Here is a 9,620-nt window from a genome sequence, read left to right as displayed (position 1 = left end):
CACCTTGACAATTCACACAGTCCCTTTCCCATGCAGATTCCCAGCACCTCAGTGATCCTGGTAGCGGGGGTTGGGTCCTGAGATTTTCAGGGTTCTTTCCCCCTCCACCTGGAGTGAACTCAGCTTTTCCCCCATCCCAGACAATCCATGAAATAACAACAGGGGCATAAAGAAAGAGGGGAGGGAACATCTCACGACCAGGGCTGGATGTGCCCAGGGCCCCCTGCTTGTCCATTGTTTCCATGGAATTTGGCCTCCTGCTTTGCACAAGGGACAGAGAAAGATCTTGCTGTTCCTGTGTCTGTGCAAGGAAAATTGTGCTTCCCTAGGAAAGAGAGGCGGGAAATGGCCCCATGATGGGACAATATCCTCAGGATTAAGACCTAAGGACTCAGGCTGAGAACTGATAGAACTGCACTCATCTGGGATTTAACAAATTGTCTTCCATGGGGCAGGGCCAGATCCAGCGTTTTTGCCGCCCCAAGCAGAGGGGGAAAAAAAAAAAGCTGCAATCAGCAGCAAGTCCTTCCCTCCAAGAGGGCCAAACTGCTGCTGAAGTCTCCCCTTTCCATTGACCACCCAAGGCACCTGCTTGCTGCTCTGGTGCCAGCCCTGCCATGGAGACACTGGGAAGATGGGGGAAATCAGGACAAAGCATGGATTAGTTTACATTGCAAGTGAAGAATAACTGAAGCATTTTTGATTTAAAGTCACTTTTCCCTGAGTGGGAATTGAACCCAGGCCTTGGCAGTGAAAGTGCCAAACCCTAACCACTAGACCACCAGGGAGCTGATGTTATTTTTCTTCTCTCTTATGCTACATTTTCTTAGGCTACTTTCTATCCACTTTCTGAAACTGCTCCATTGTCCATTCCCTGAGGGGCTAGGAGCAGAGAGTGCAGGAACCCCTGTGCTCAGGGTCACAACCTGAGCCCAACCCAAGCCACTGAAACAAACTCAAATGATGCTTCCTCCAACAGGATCACAGAGCCACACAAAAAAAACCATGAGGAACAATCCTCCTCTGCCTTCATTTACCCCATCGCAACCCTCTCAGCAGCCCACTCTTGCGGGAAGGACACTGAGCTGATAGGAGCTCTGGCACAGAGACCAAGGGAGGGGTGTTGCTCCCCCTAGGTGTGAGCTGATCACATTCTGACTCCGTGTAACGGGGCTCTGAGCTTTGCCATCTTGTGAGTTCTGAGCGCTGAGCCCCCCGGACCCTTCTGCTGGGAGCATGGGGATTGCACAACAGCTGCAAGCCCTTTTCCCGTCTCCTTGTCCTCCTCGGCTTCCCCAGCCCTTCCCCACAAATGGTTCTATCAGGCGCTGGAGGGATCTAAGGACCTGCAGGTTTCCCTCACCCACCTCTTAAGGCAAACAGCGATTCCCTTCTCTGACACTCCTGGGCCTGGGCTTCTTTTGAGTTTTTCCCCAGGGGACCTGATTCCCTGTGAAAATGTGTGTGTGGCGTGTGGAGAACTCAGACTCAGACTCTCCCCCACTAGATGAGTCCAACAGCATCTCTCCATTGTGGGAGAATCCTAAATTCCACCCTCCCACCCTGGTTACTCTGACCAGCTGATGGCGACAGCATCTAAATCAACCCCAGCTCTCTGGTCTAAAACGCAGCATCTAACCAGCCTTGTGACAGCTCCGGTTTGCTCGCTGGAGACATAACGAACCAGGAAAGAAGGCAAATGTCAGACAGGGAACCTCAGCTCACAAATAAACACCCTCAGGCTCCTTCTACACTGAGACTGGGCAGTTGACTGACTTTCAAGCTAGCTAGCTCAGTTGGTAGAGCATGATGCTCTTAATCCCACCATCATAAATTCAAGCCCCATGGTGGGTGGTAGCGACAGCCCTTAGGTGTCACTCTTCTGCTAATAGTCACAGACCAAAATGAAACAAACTCTCCATGCTCTTCGGCAGGTCATGTTTCTTCCTCTCTCTGAGCTTCAGTAGAACATGAAGAGAGACCAAACTGACATTTGCACCCTCCGTTAAGAAAGGAATTTTCTCCTCTTCCATTCTACCCCAGGCAAGAAGAGGGGATAATAACCATTTAACGGATGTCTGCAAAGAGAAAAGTTTGGTCTTTATAAATAGGACGATGATCAAATGGTCTCCATGTCCACTGACAGTAGGACAAGAAGTAATGGGCTTAATCTGCAGCCAGGGAGATTCACGTTAGATGTTGGGAACAGCTTTCTAACTCTGAGTGTAGTTAAGCTCTGGAATAGGCTCCCAATGGCATCTGTGGAGTCTCTGTCCTCGGAGGTTTTTAACAACAGGTTGAACAAACCTCTGTCAAGGATACTTTACATATACTTGGTCCCATAGACAAACGGCTCTGGCTCTGGTTCCCTCCTTCTGCTCCCTGCCTGGGCCGACTGCTGTGGGCACTTGACCCCACATTGCCCCTGACGCATCGTCTCTGCTAGGCCCTGCCTCAGCAGAGAGGGCTGGATTTCATGACCTCTCCAGGGCCCTTGCAGCCGTACAGCTCTGTAATTCGATGCCATCGCAATATAATATAAACAACAACAAAAGTGAAAACATCCCAATCTAATATCTAACAATTCAGCGTGAACTGACATTCCACAGCACAAAGTGACAACACGTAGGAGTGCAAAGCCCGACAGTTCAGCACCACACAAATGAACGCCCCATAGGGCAAAATGACACACTGCAAAAGAGCTCAGCTCAAACCAACGCAACACAAGGCAGTGCAAAAACCATACAACACGAAACAATGCGTCAGAGTGCAAAGTGACACTGTGCAAAACAGCTCAGCATGGATCAACGACACAGCACAAACCCGCACAATAGAATCCTATAGAAAGGTAGGGCAGGGAGGGACCCCAAGAGTCAGGGCCAAGTCTCCCTAGGCCACCCCTGACAGGTGTTTGAAGAACAGGGAAACAAAGGGCACCACGAACTTATGATTTTTGGATGAGTCAAGAAAAGGGAGCAGCATTGTCCCCCTTGGGCAGCCCCTGTTCAATTCCAGGTCAGAAAGCAAAACTCTTCTGCAAGAATATCTAAAAAATGTTGTGTTTCACTTTACTTCATAAGTACAGTTGTGTGGCAATTAAATGATGACCCTAAAGCTTCATAAAAGTGTGGGAAATGCGGATGTATCTGAGAAAATGGCTTGGAATGAAGAAAGACAAAAATTGATCAGTCGAGAGAACAGGCACTGTTTCCCCCTGGTTTGGAGCTTCTCTCACAACTACTGGAATAGAAAAGCTAAGCAAATGCTGTTCTATTGTTCCAAAGGAGATTGAAGTGAGGCCATTTTCTCTGGATAGAATTAAATGGTAATGTCAGGAGTGGGATGTGAAACCACGTCTCTATGCAGAGACCAGAACACCCAAGGGATTGAAAAAAAAAGAGTCGTATAACTAGCACTTTAGACCAGTCCACCATCCTGAAACTACAAAGAATATGATTTATGAACCCTAGTTTTCATTAATATTTGATGACACTCTTTAGGGATGTAGAGACGGCACATCTCTTTCAACTCCTAGAGACCTTCTACAGCACAGCTGATTTTTAGACACACTCACCTGGACCTAAATTTACATGTTTCCTGGAGCTCCATGAGTTCTGTGGTGTTGTAATGTCCCTGCTCGCGTTTTAAGTGAACAAAAGATGGGTGCTGGCATTCTGAGACAGTAATGGTGAACCTCAAAATCCTGCCCTGTGGGCCAGACAGTTAAGCAACCAGCACCCACAATCTCTACCATGATAGAATCCTGTCTGGGAACAACTCACTTACCAATAGCTGGGGTGTGAAATCCTCATTTCTTTGTTGTTCTATCACTGTAGTCCCCACTTTCCTATTGCTTGTCTGTATAATCTCTGTCTGGTTCTGTGACTGTTTCTGTCTGCTGTATAATTAATTTGTTGGGTGTAAACCAATTAAGGTGGTGGGGTATAATTGGTTAGATAATCATGTTACAATATGTTAGGATTGGTTAGTTACATTTCAGTAAAATGCTTGGTTAAGGTATAGCTAAGCCGAACTCCAGTTTTACTATATAGTCTGCAGTCAATCAGGAAGTAAGGGGGGAATGGGGATGGGGGTAGGGGAATTGGAATGATGTTTTGCTAAGGGGGGGAATAGGAACAGGGAATGGGAACAGGGACACAGGCAAGGCTCTGTGGTGTCAGAGCTGGGAAGGGCGATACCAAGGAAGGAAATTGGAATCATTGCTTGCTGGAAGTTTACCCCAATAAACATTGAATTGTTTGCACCTTTGAACTTTGTGTATTGCTGCTCTCTGGTCACGTGAGAAGGACCAGGTAATGGGAGGGTGATGGGATAAACCCTCTAACAAGTACGTCTTTCTGGGTGTGAAAAACCCCAGAACCAGTATAATTAAGCTGACCTAAGCCGTGGTTAGATAGTGCTAAATGAAAGGAGAGATTGTTCTGTCAATGTAGCTATTACAGGGATGGAAAACCCCTCCCCTCACTGTAGCAACTGTCTATTCCACAGTGCTACAGCAGTATTTTAAGTGTAGACAGCCTCAGAGTGAGACCAGATCTTGCTCCATGGATGGGCAGGCACTAAGACAACAGCAATGACAATACACTAATGCTTCCATAGTTAGCAGGATTTGAATCTGCGTGGGGAGGCCCCAATGGATTTCTAGTCCATCGCCTTAACCACTCAGCCACAACTACTTGATGTACAGTTGCTTCACTACACAATGTTTGGATATAAAGGTGTGAAATGATGGGGAAATTGGCCCCTCTTTCAAGTTTAAATGTTGTAACTTCTACATCTAGACCAGGGTGGCCAACCTGAGCCTGAGAAGGAGCCAGAATTTCCCAATATAACTGCCAAACATGCACCTTTGTATGCAACTACTGAGTCAATTGCGAACCTTCCTCTCATTATCATTATCCCTGTGAAATGATGATGGTGATGGACACTTGGCTCTATATCCCATTGTGCCCTGGACGTCTACAGGCTGCATTAGCCAATCCAACCATTCGGCACTTGCAGATGGGCACCTCTGTATTGTGCCTGAGTCTTGTACAGCTATGAAAGGCTGGTAGATGCCGATATTTTCCTGTCTCTTTAACCAGCACTAATACCAGGCCAGGCCAGGGCTTGGCAGAGAGAGAGAGCAGCAGGTTTCCCCTATTGTGGCTGTCTCGCTTTTTCTTGACTAGCTTCACCTCTGCACCAACTTGCACTTTTCCCATGTGAGCCTGGCTAGCTCAGTTGGCAAAGCATCAGACTTTTACTCTGAGGGCCCAGGGTTCAAGTCCCTGGTCAGGTGATAAACTTCTCACTCTGATTGTAAAAATCTGACTTTCTGGAGTCTTCTTTGGTGTTACTCTTTCTCTTCAGGATTTTGCCTTTCCTAAGAAGTGCCTTTGTGTGGGGGGGATTGAAGGAGCAACTTCCTGACATCCCTCTGTCCTCACAGGCTGGAGAAATAAAGTCCTCTGGGCATAGAGTATGTTCCTCCCCTGCACACACACACAGAGAATGTCCCTAAGGAATTAGAATCACCTGCTGCCTTCCCCTGTCCTGCTGGATCCTCAAATGAGGATGCTCTTCAGTCTAAACCCATGTCCCCTCTACTCCCAGTGCCCCTCAGACCCAACCCTCAGTCCCTCCTATTCCCAGTGCCCCTCAGACCCAACCCACAGGCCCCCCCCTCCTCACGCTGTTCCTCAATCCCAACCCACCACTCCCTCCTTCCCTCCAGCAGCAGGTGCTTCAGACCCCCTCAGGGAGATTTTCTTGCAAGGTTTCGTGTATGAGTCTGCATGTGGATTTTACAGTATGTTGGAAATAGGTTGGGTTGCTTGCCGAAATGATCACTCTTGGCTGGTGTTGGATTCCCAGTCTCCATGTTATAGGGGCAGGAGAAACAAAGGGTCGTTATCCTTGATGTGTGAATCAAGGACTCAACCCTGGGTGTAAACTAAATGAGCTGCCCACAGATTCTGGCAGCCACAATGAGCATTTGGTGCAAGAGCTCAGACCTGTCCCTGTCCCAGAGGGAGGGGATCATCCACGAGGGGCTTGGACCACTGACCTATCAGCTCTTAACTGCCAAACTTTCAGTAACTCTATTATCAGTGCCAGTGAGTGTAATTTAAACCATAAGAAAAACCACACTGGGTTAGACCAAAGGTCCATCTAGCTCTGTATTTCTCTTCCGACAGTAGCCAATGCCAGGTGCTCTAAAAGCATCTCAGCAAGGCACCACTGGGAGTTGAACCCAGGATCTCCTGTTTACAAAACAGGTACTTTAACCAGCTAACCCATGGTGCCTGCCTGTAACTAAAGTAAAGTGTCTGCTCACACCTGACTCCCTACATCCCCACCTGGGCCCCACAAAGCAGAGGAGCAGGTGAGGTTTTCCTTGTAAGCTCTGTGTGTGTGTGGTGGGGGGCAGGTCTGCACTACAAAGTTATTTGAGCAGAATTATATTGCTCGGATGTGTGAAAAACACACAACGCTCCCTCGGTCAGCAGCTTGTGGCTGGCGCACACACTGCAATGCCACGTCTGCCAACAAAACTGCCCTGTTTTGGTGAGAAAATAAAACCACTTCGATGAGAAGCCTAAAGCTTTTTGCAGCAAACTTAAAGTGACAGAGTGTCAGTGTAGACGCTGCTGTTCATTATATCACCATAACTGGCCTCCTCCAGTATCCCACAATGCCCGCCGTGAACTCGCCTGCCCTGCATTCCTGCTACAGAGACATGGGCCCCTCCCCTTTCATAGCTCCGGGAAGTTCTGACAGCTGAGCCTGCTGCTCTGCTCCGGCAGCCAGGAGCAAATCACTGCCGTGGATGCTGCTCTCTCCCGCCCTGCAAACACAGAGCAGGGTGGTGGGAACTTCCTTACATGGGGGGGCACCGGCATCCAAACTATGACACCCCCATGACACCCCTTCCCTCGAGGAGGCTCTTACCTTCTAAACAGGGACTTCTGTTTTCTAGTAAAATCACTAAAAGGGAAGGAGAAAACTCGAAAGAGGTTCCTCCTGGCACTCACATACGTGAACCCGAATACTCTCTCAGTCCTCAAAGAGAGACCTGGAGAAGGAGACTTGCTGAAGCAAAGCCACAGGGGTCTCTGAGGTTTCCCTGGCCTCTCGCCCCTGTCCTGCCTGCCTGATATCAGCGTCTCTCTGTGAGGTCACCACCTCCCCACCACCTTTGACCAATAGTCTGAGGTCCTGCAAAAGGCCTTTGTGATGTCACTGCCTGTCACGGACTCACAGATCCTGCCCACTCTTGGCCCCGTGCGGTCCATGGGGGGTGCCGCTTTCAGTGCAACAGCCCTTCTCGGGGGTCCACTCTCTCTCGGGGTCAGGCCCCCCCACCTCCTGGAGCCGCACCTCTCTGAGCCTTAGCACGTCTGTCTCTCGCCGTGGGCCCCCTCAGGGAGTCCATGCGCTCTGGATCCCCTGGGCCTCCTCACCCCCGAAGGGGTTGCTGCCCCCTGTTCTCTAGACCGGAGTGACTCTCAGCCAGCATAAAACAGGAGGGTTTATTGAGAGTTGAACACAGCACAGGAAACTCTCAGGGCCTCAGGCCTGGCCTCCCTCAGCCCAGCACATCCCAGTCCCCCTGCAGCCAGGTGGGATCTGTCTGCTTCCCCTCTCCAGCCCCAAGCCCCCCTGCTTCCCAGCTGGGCCTCTGATATCCCCGGCCCCAAGCTCCACCTCTGTCCATTGTCTTTTCATCCAGGTAAACAGGGTTGCCTGGGCCTCCTCTCCTCTCCGCCCTCCTCTGGCTGGAACAGGTTGGTCACGGGGTCCTCTCCCCGCAGCCCATTGTCCTCCCACTGGCCAGAACTGTGACTCCTGAGCTGGGTCTCCGGGTCACCAGGTCACCAGTTGCTGGGGTCTCCATCCTCCAGGATATCAGCCGGGGTCCCAAGTCCCTCTCCGGTCCTCTGTAATGTAAGCAGAGTCAGGATGAGCCCTACCCTGACATCTGGTGGTACATTATGAGGAGTGGGCAAAGGAATTTCAGGAATGCACATTTGCATTGGTAAACCCACTCCACTTAGCATAACACACAGCAGCATGGGATGGTTATTTTCACAGCTGTGGAATCCCCAATTTCTTTGTTATTGGGGCAGGAAGGAAAAAAAAGGGCTGTTACCTTAATTATGTGAATGAGGAACTATGAGACTGCTTTATGACAGAAATGACTCAACCTACATTAAATAGTACTTGCTAGACAAGGGACATTGGTTCCAAAACCCAGTGAAGGGAGAGAGGTTGGGGACTGGTGTGTGTACCTGATGGTATGGGCCCCTTTTGAGGGCCTGGAACACCAATTGCACTTCCTCCTCTCTCCACTGTTAAAGAGCAGAGCTAATTTTGAATCCTTTAGGAGTCCATCTAGAGGTTGCTGACCTGAATTCACGTTGGGCCATGTGGCACTGGGGCTCTCCTACTACAAGTTGAAATCACTAAGAGCTGAAATCACTAAAAGAGCTAAGCTTACTGAGCTGAGATCACTGAGTGCTGTGTTAAGTAGTGGGAGAGCCTGAAGATCTATCACCAAGCAGCTGGCAGAGCGGCGCAGTCTGCAGCACGTTGGAGCAGCCCATGGAACAGTGAGCAGTGTGGAGTGGTTTGCGGGGACGGCTGATGTGGTTCACGGGTCTGCTGAAGGAGCGGCACAGCTGGTGGAGTGGAGCCAGTTGTGGTGAAGGCTGCAGCAGAACTCCACGGAGAAGCGGGGCAGTCGGCCCTGGCCCACGTAAGGTGTCCCTTAGCACCCTGTGTGCGTGACACTCCCCCTCCCCCATTTCCACCCAGGCTGGGGGGGGGGTAAAACTCTGCAGATAAACTTTTGAACTCTGGGGTGGCACTGACCAGAGACTGAGACTTTTGGGTTGTTGGACTTTGGGGTGATTGGACTTAAGATCCTAAGGACAGTGCCAAATGTACTTGGAGGTGGGTTTTGCTTATGGTTTGTGTATAGTCCTGTTTGTGGTGTCTCTCCAACGTGATGCCGCATTGTTTCCCTCCTTTATTAAAAGGATTTTGCTACACTCAGACTTCGTGCTTGCGAGTGGGGAAGTATTGCCTCCTAGAGGCGCCCGGGGGGTGGTAGGTAATTGTCCCAGGTCACTGGGTGGGGGCTCGAGCCGGTTTTGCATTGTGTTATTGAAACGGAACCCCTGGATACTGAACCCGGCCCTTGTTGCTGCCAACTTAGAGGGGCAGAAGGGTTACAGTAACAACAAACTCCCTCTCCCCTCACCTCGTTAAACCAGTAACACCTGGGGACACTGATTCCCGCTCCCTGTGCATGCAAACCACTGGAAAACACAGAAAACCCTAAGAAAATCCCCCACTTCGTCACAGAGCCCAGCACCTCTCCTCCTCTGGGCACCTAGAGCAGAGGTGGCTGGTGCTGACGGCTCCAAGGGAAGGCTTAAAAGCCACAGAGCAACGGAGGTCAGGGCTAGAGGAGGGCAGGACCATGCCTATGTGTGGCCTTCAGACAGGCACAAAAACACCCAGCCAGGCTGCTCCCTGCCATGCCAAACACCCACTGAAGGCCACCCGCAAACCAGCATGAGGGGCGGCTGCTGATGCTCTGTGGCGATTAT

At 50.2% G+C, this 9,620-nt stretch overlaps 3 non-coding genes across 3 annotated transcripts; 1 reads left to right on the top strand and 2 right to left on the bottom strand.

Moving 5' to 3' along the window:
- Positions 1–716: 716 nt before the first annotated feature.
- On the bottom strand, positions 717–788 carry TRNAE-UUC. Its single transcript has one exon. It is a non-coding gene; the product is annotated as a tRNA-Glu (tRNA).
- Positions 789–5,229: 4,441 nt separating this feature from the next.
- TRNAK-UUU lies at positions 5,230–5,302 on the top strand. The gene has a single exon. It is a non-coding gene; the product is annotated as a tRNA-Lys (tRNA).
- Positions 5,303–6,235: 933 nt separating this feature from the next.
- TRNAT-UGU lies at positions 6,236–6,309 on the bottom strand. The gene has a single exon. It is a non-coding gene; the product is annotated as a tRNA-Thr (tRNA).
- Positions 6,310–9,620: the final 3,311 nt, after the last annotated feature.

Source organism: Mauremys mutica, unplaced genomic scaffold (genome assembly GCF_020497125.1).
Source record: "Mauremys mutica isolate MM-2020 ecotype Southern unplaced genomic scaffold, ASM2049712v1 Super-Scaffold_100101, whole genome shotgun sequence".
Taxonomy (NCBI): domain Eukaryota; kingdom Metazoa; phylum Chordata; order Testudines; family Geoemydidae; genus Mauremys; species Mauremys mutica.
The sequence above is the reverse complement of the archived record's forward strand: the minus strand, read 5'-3'. Positions and strand labels throughout refer to the sequence as shown.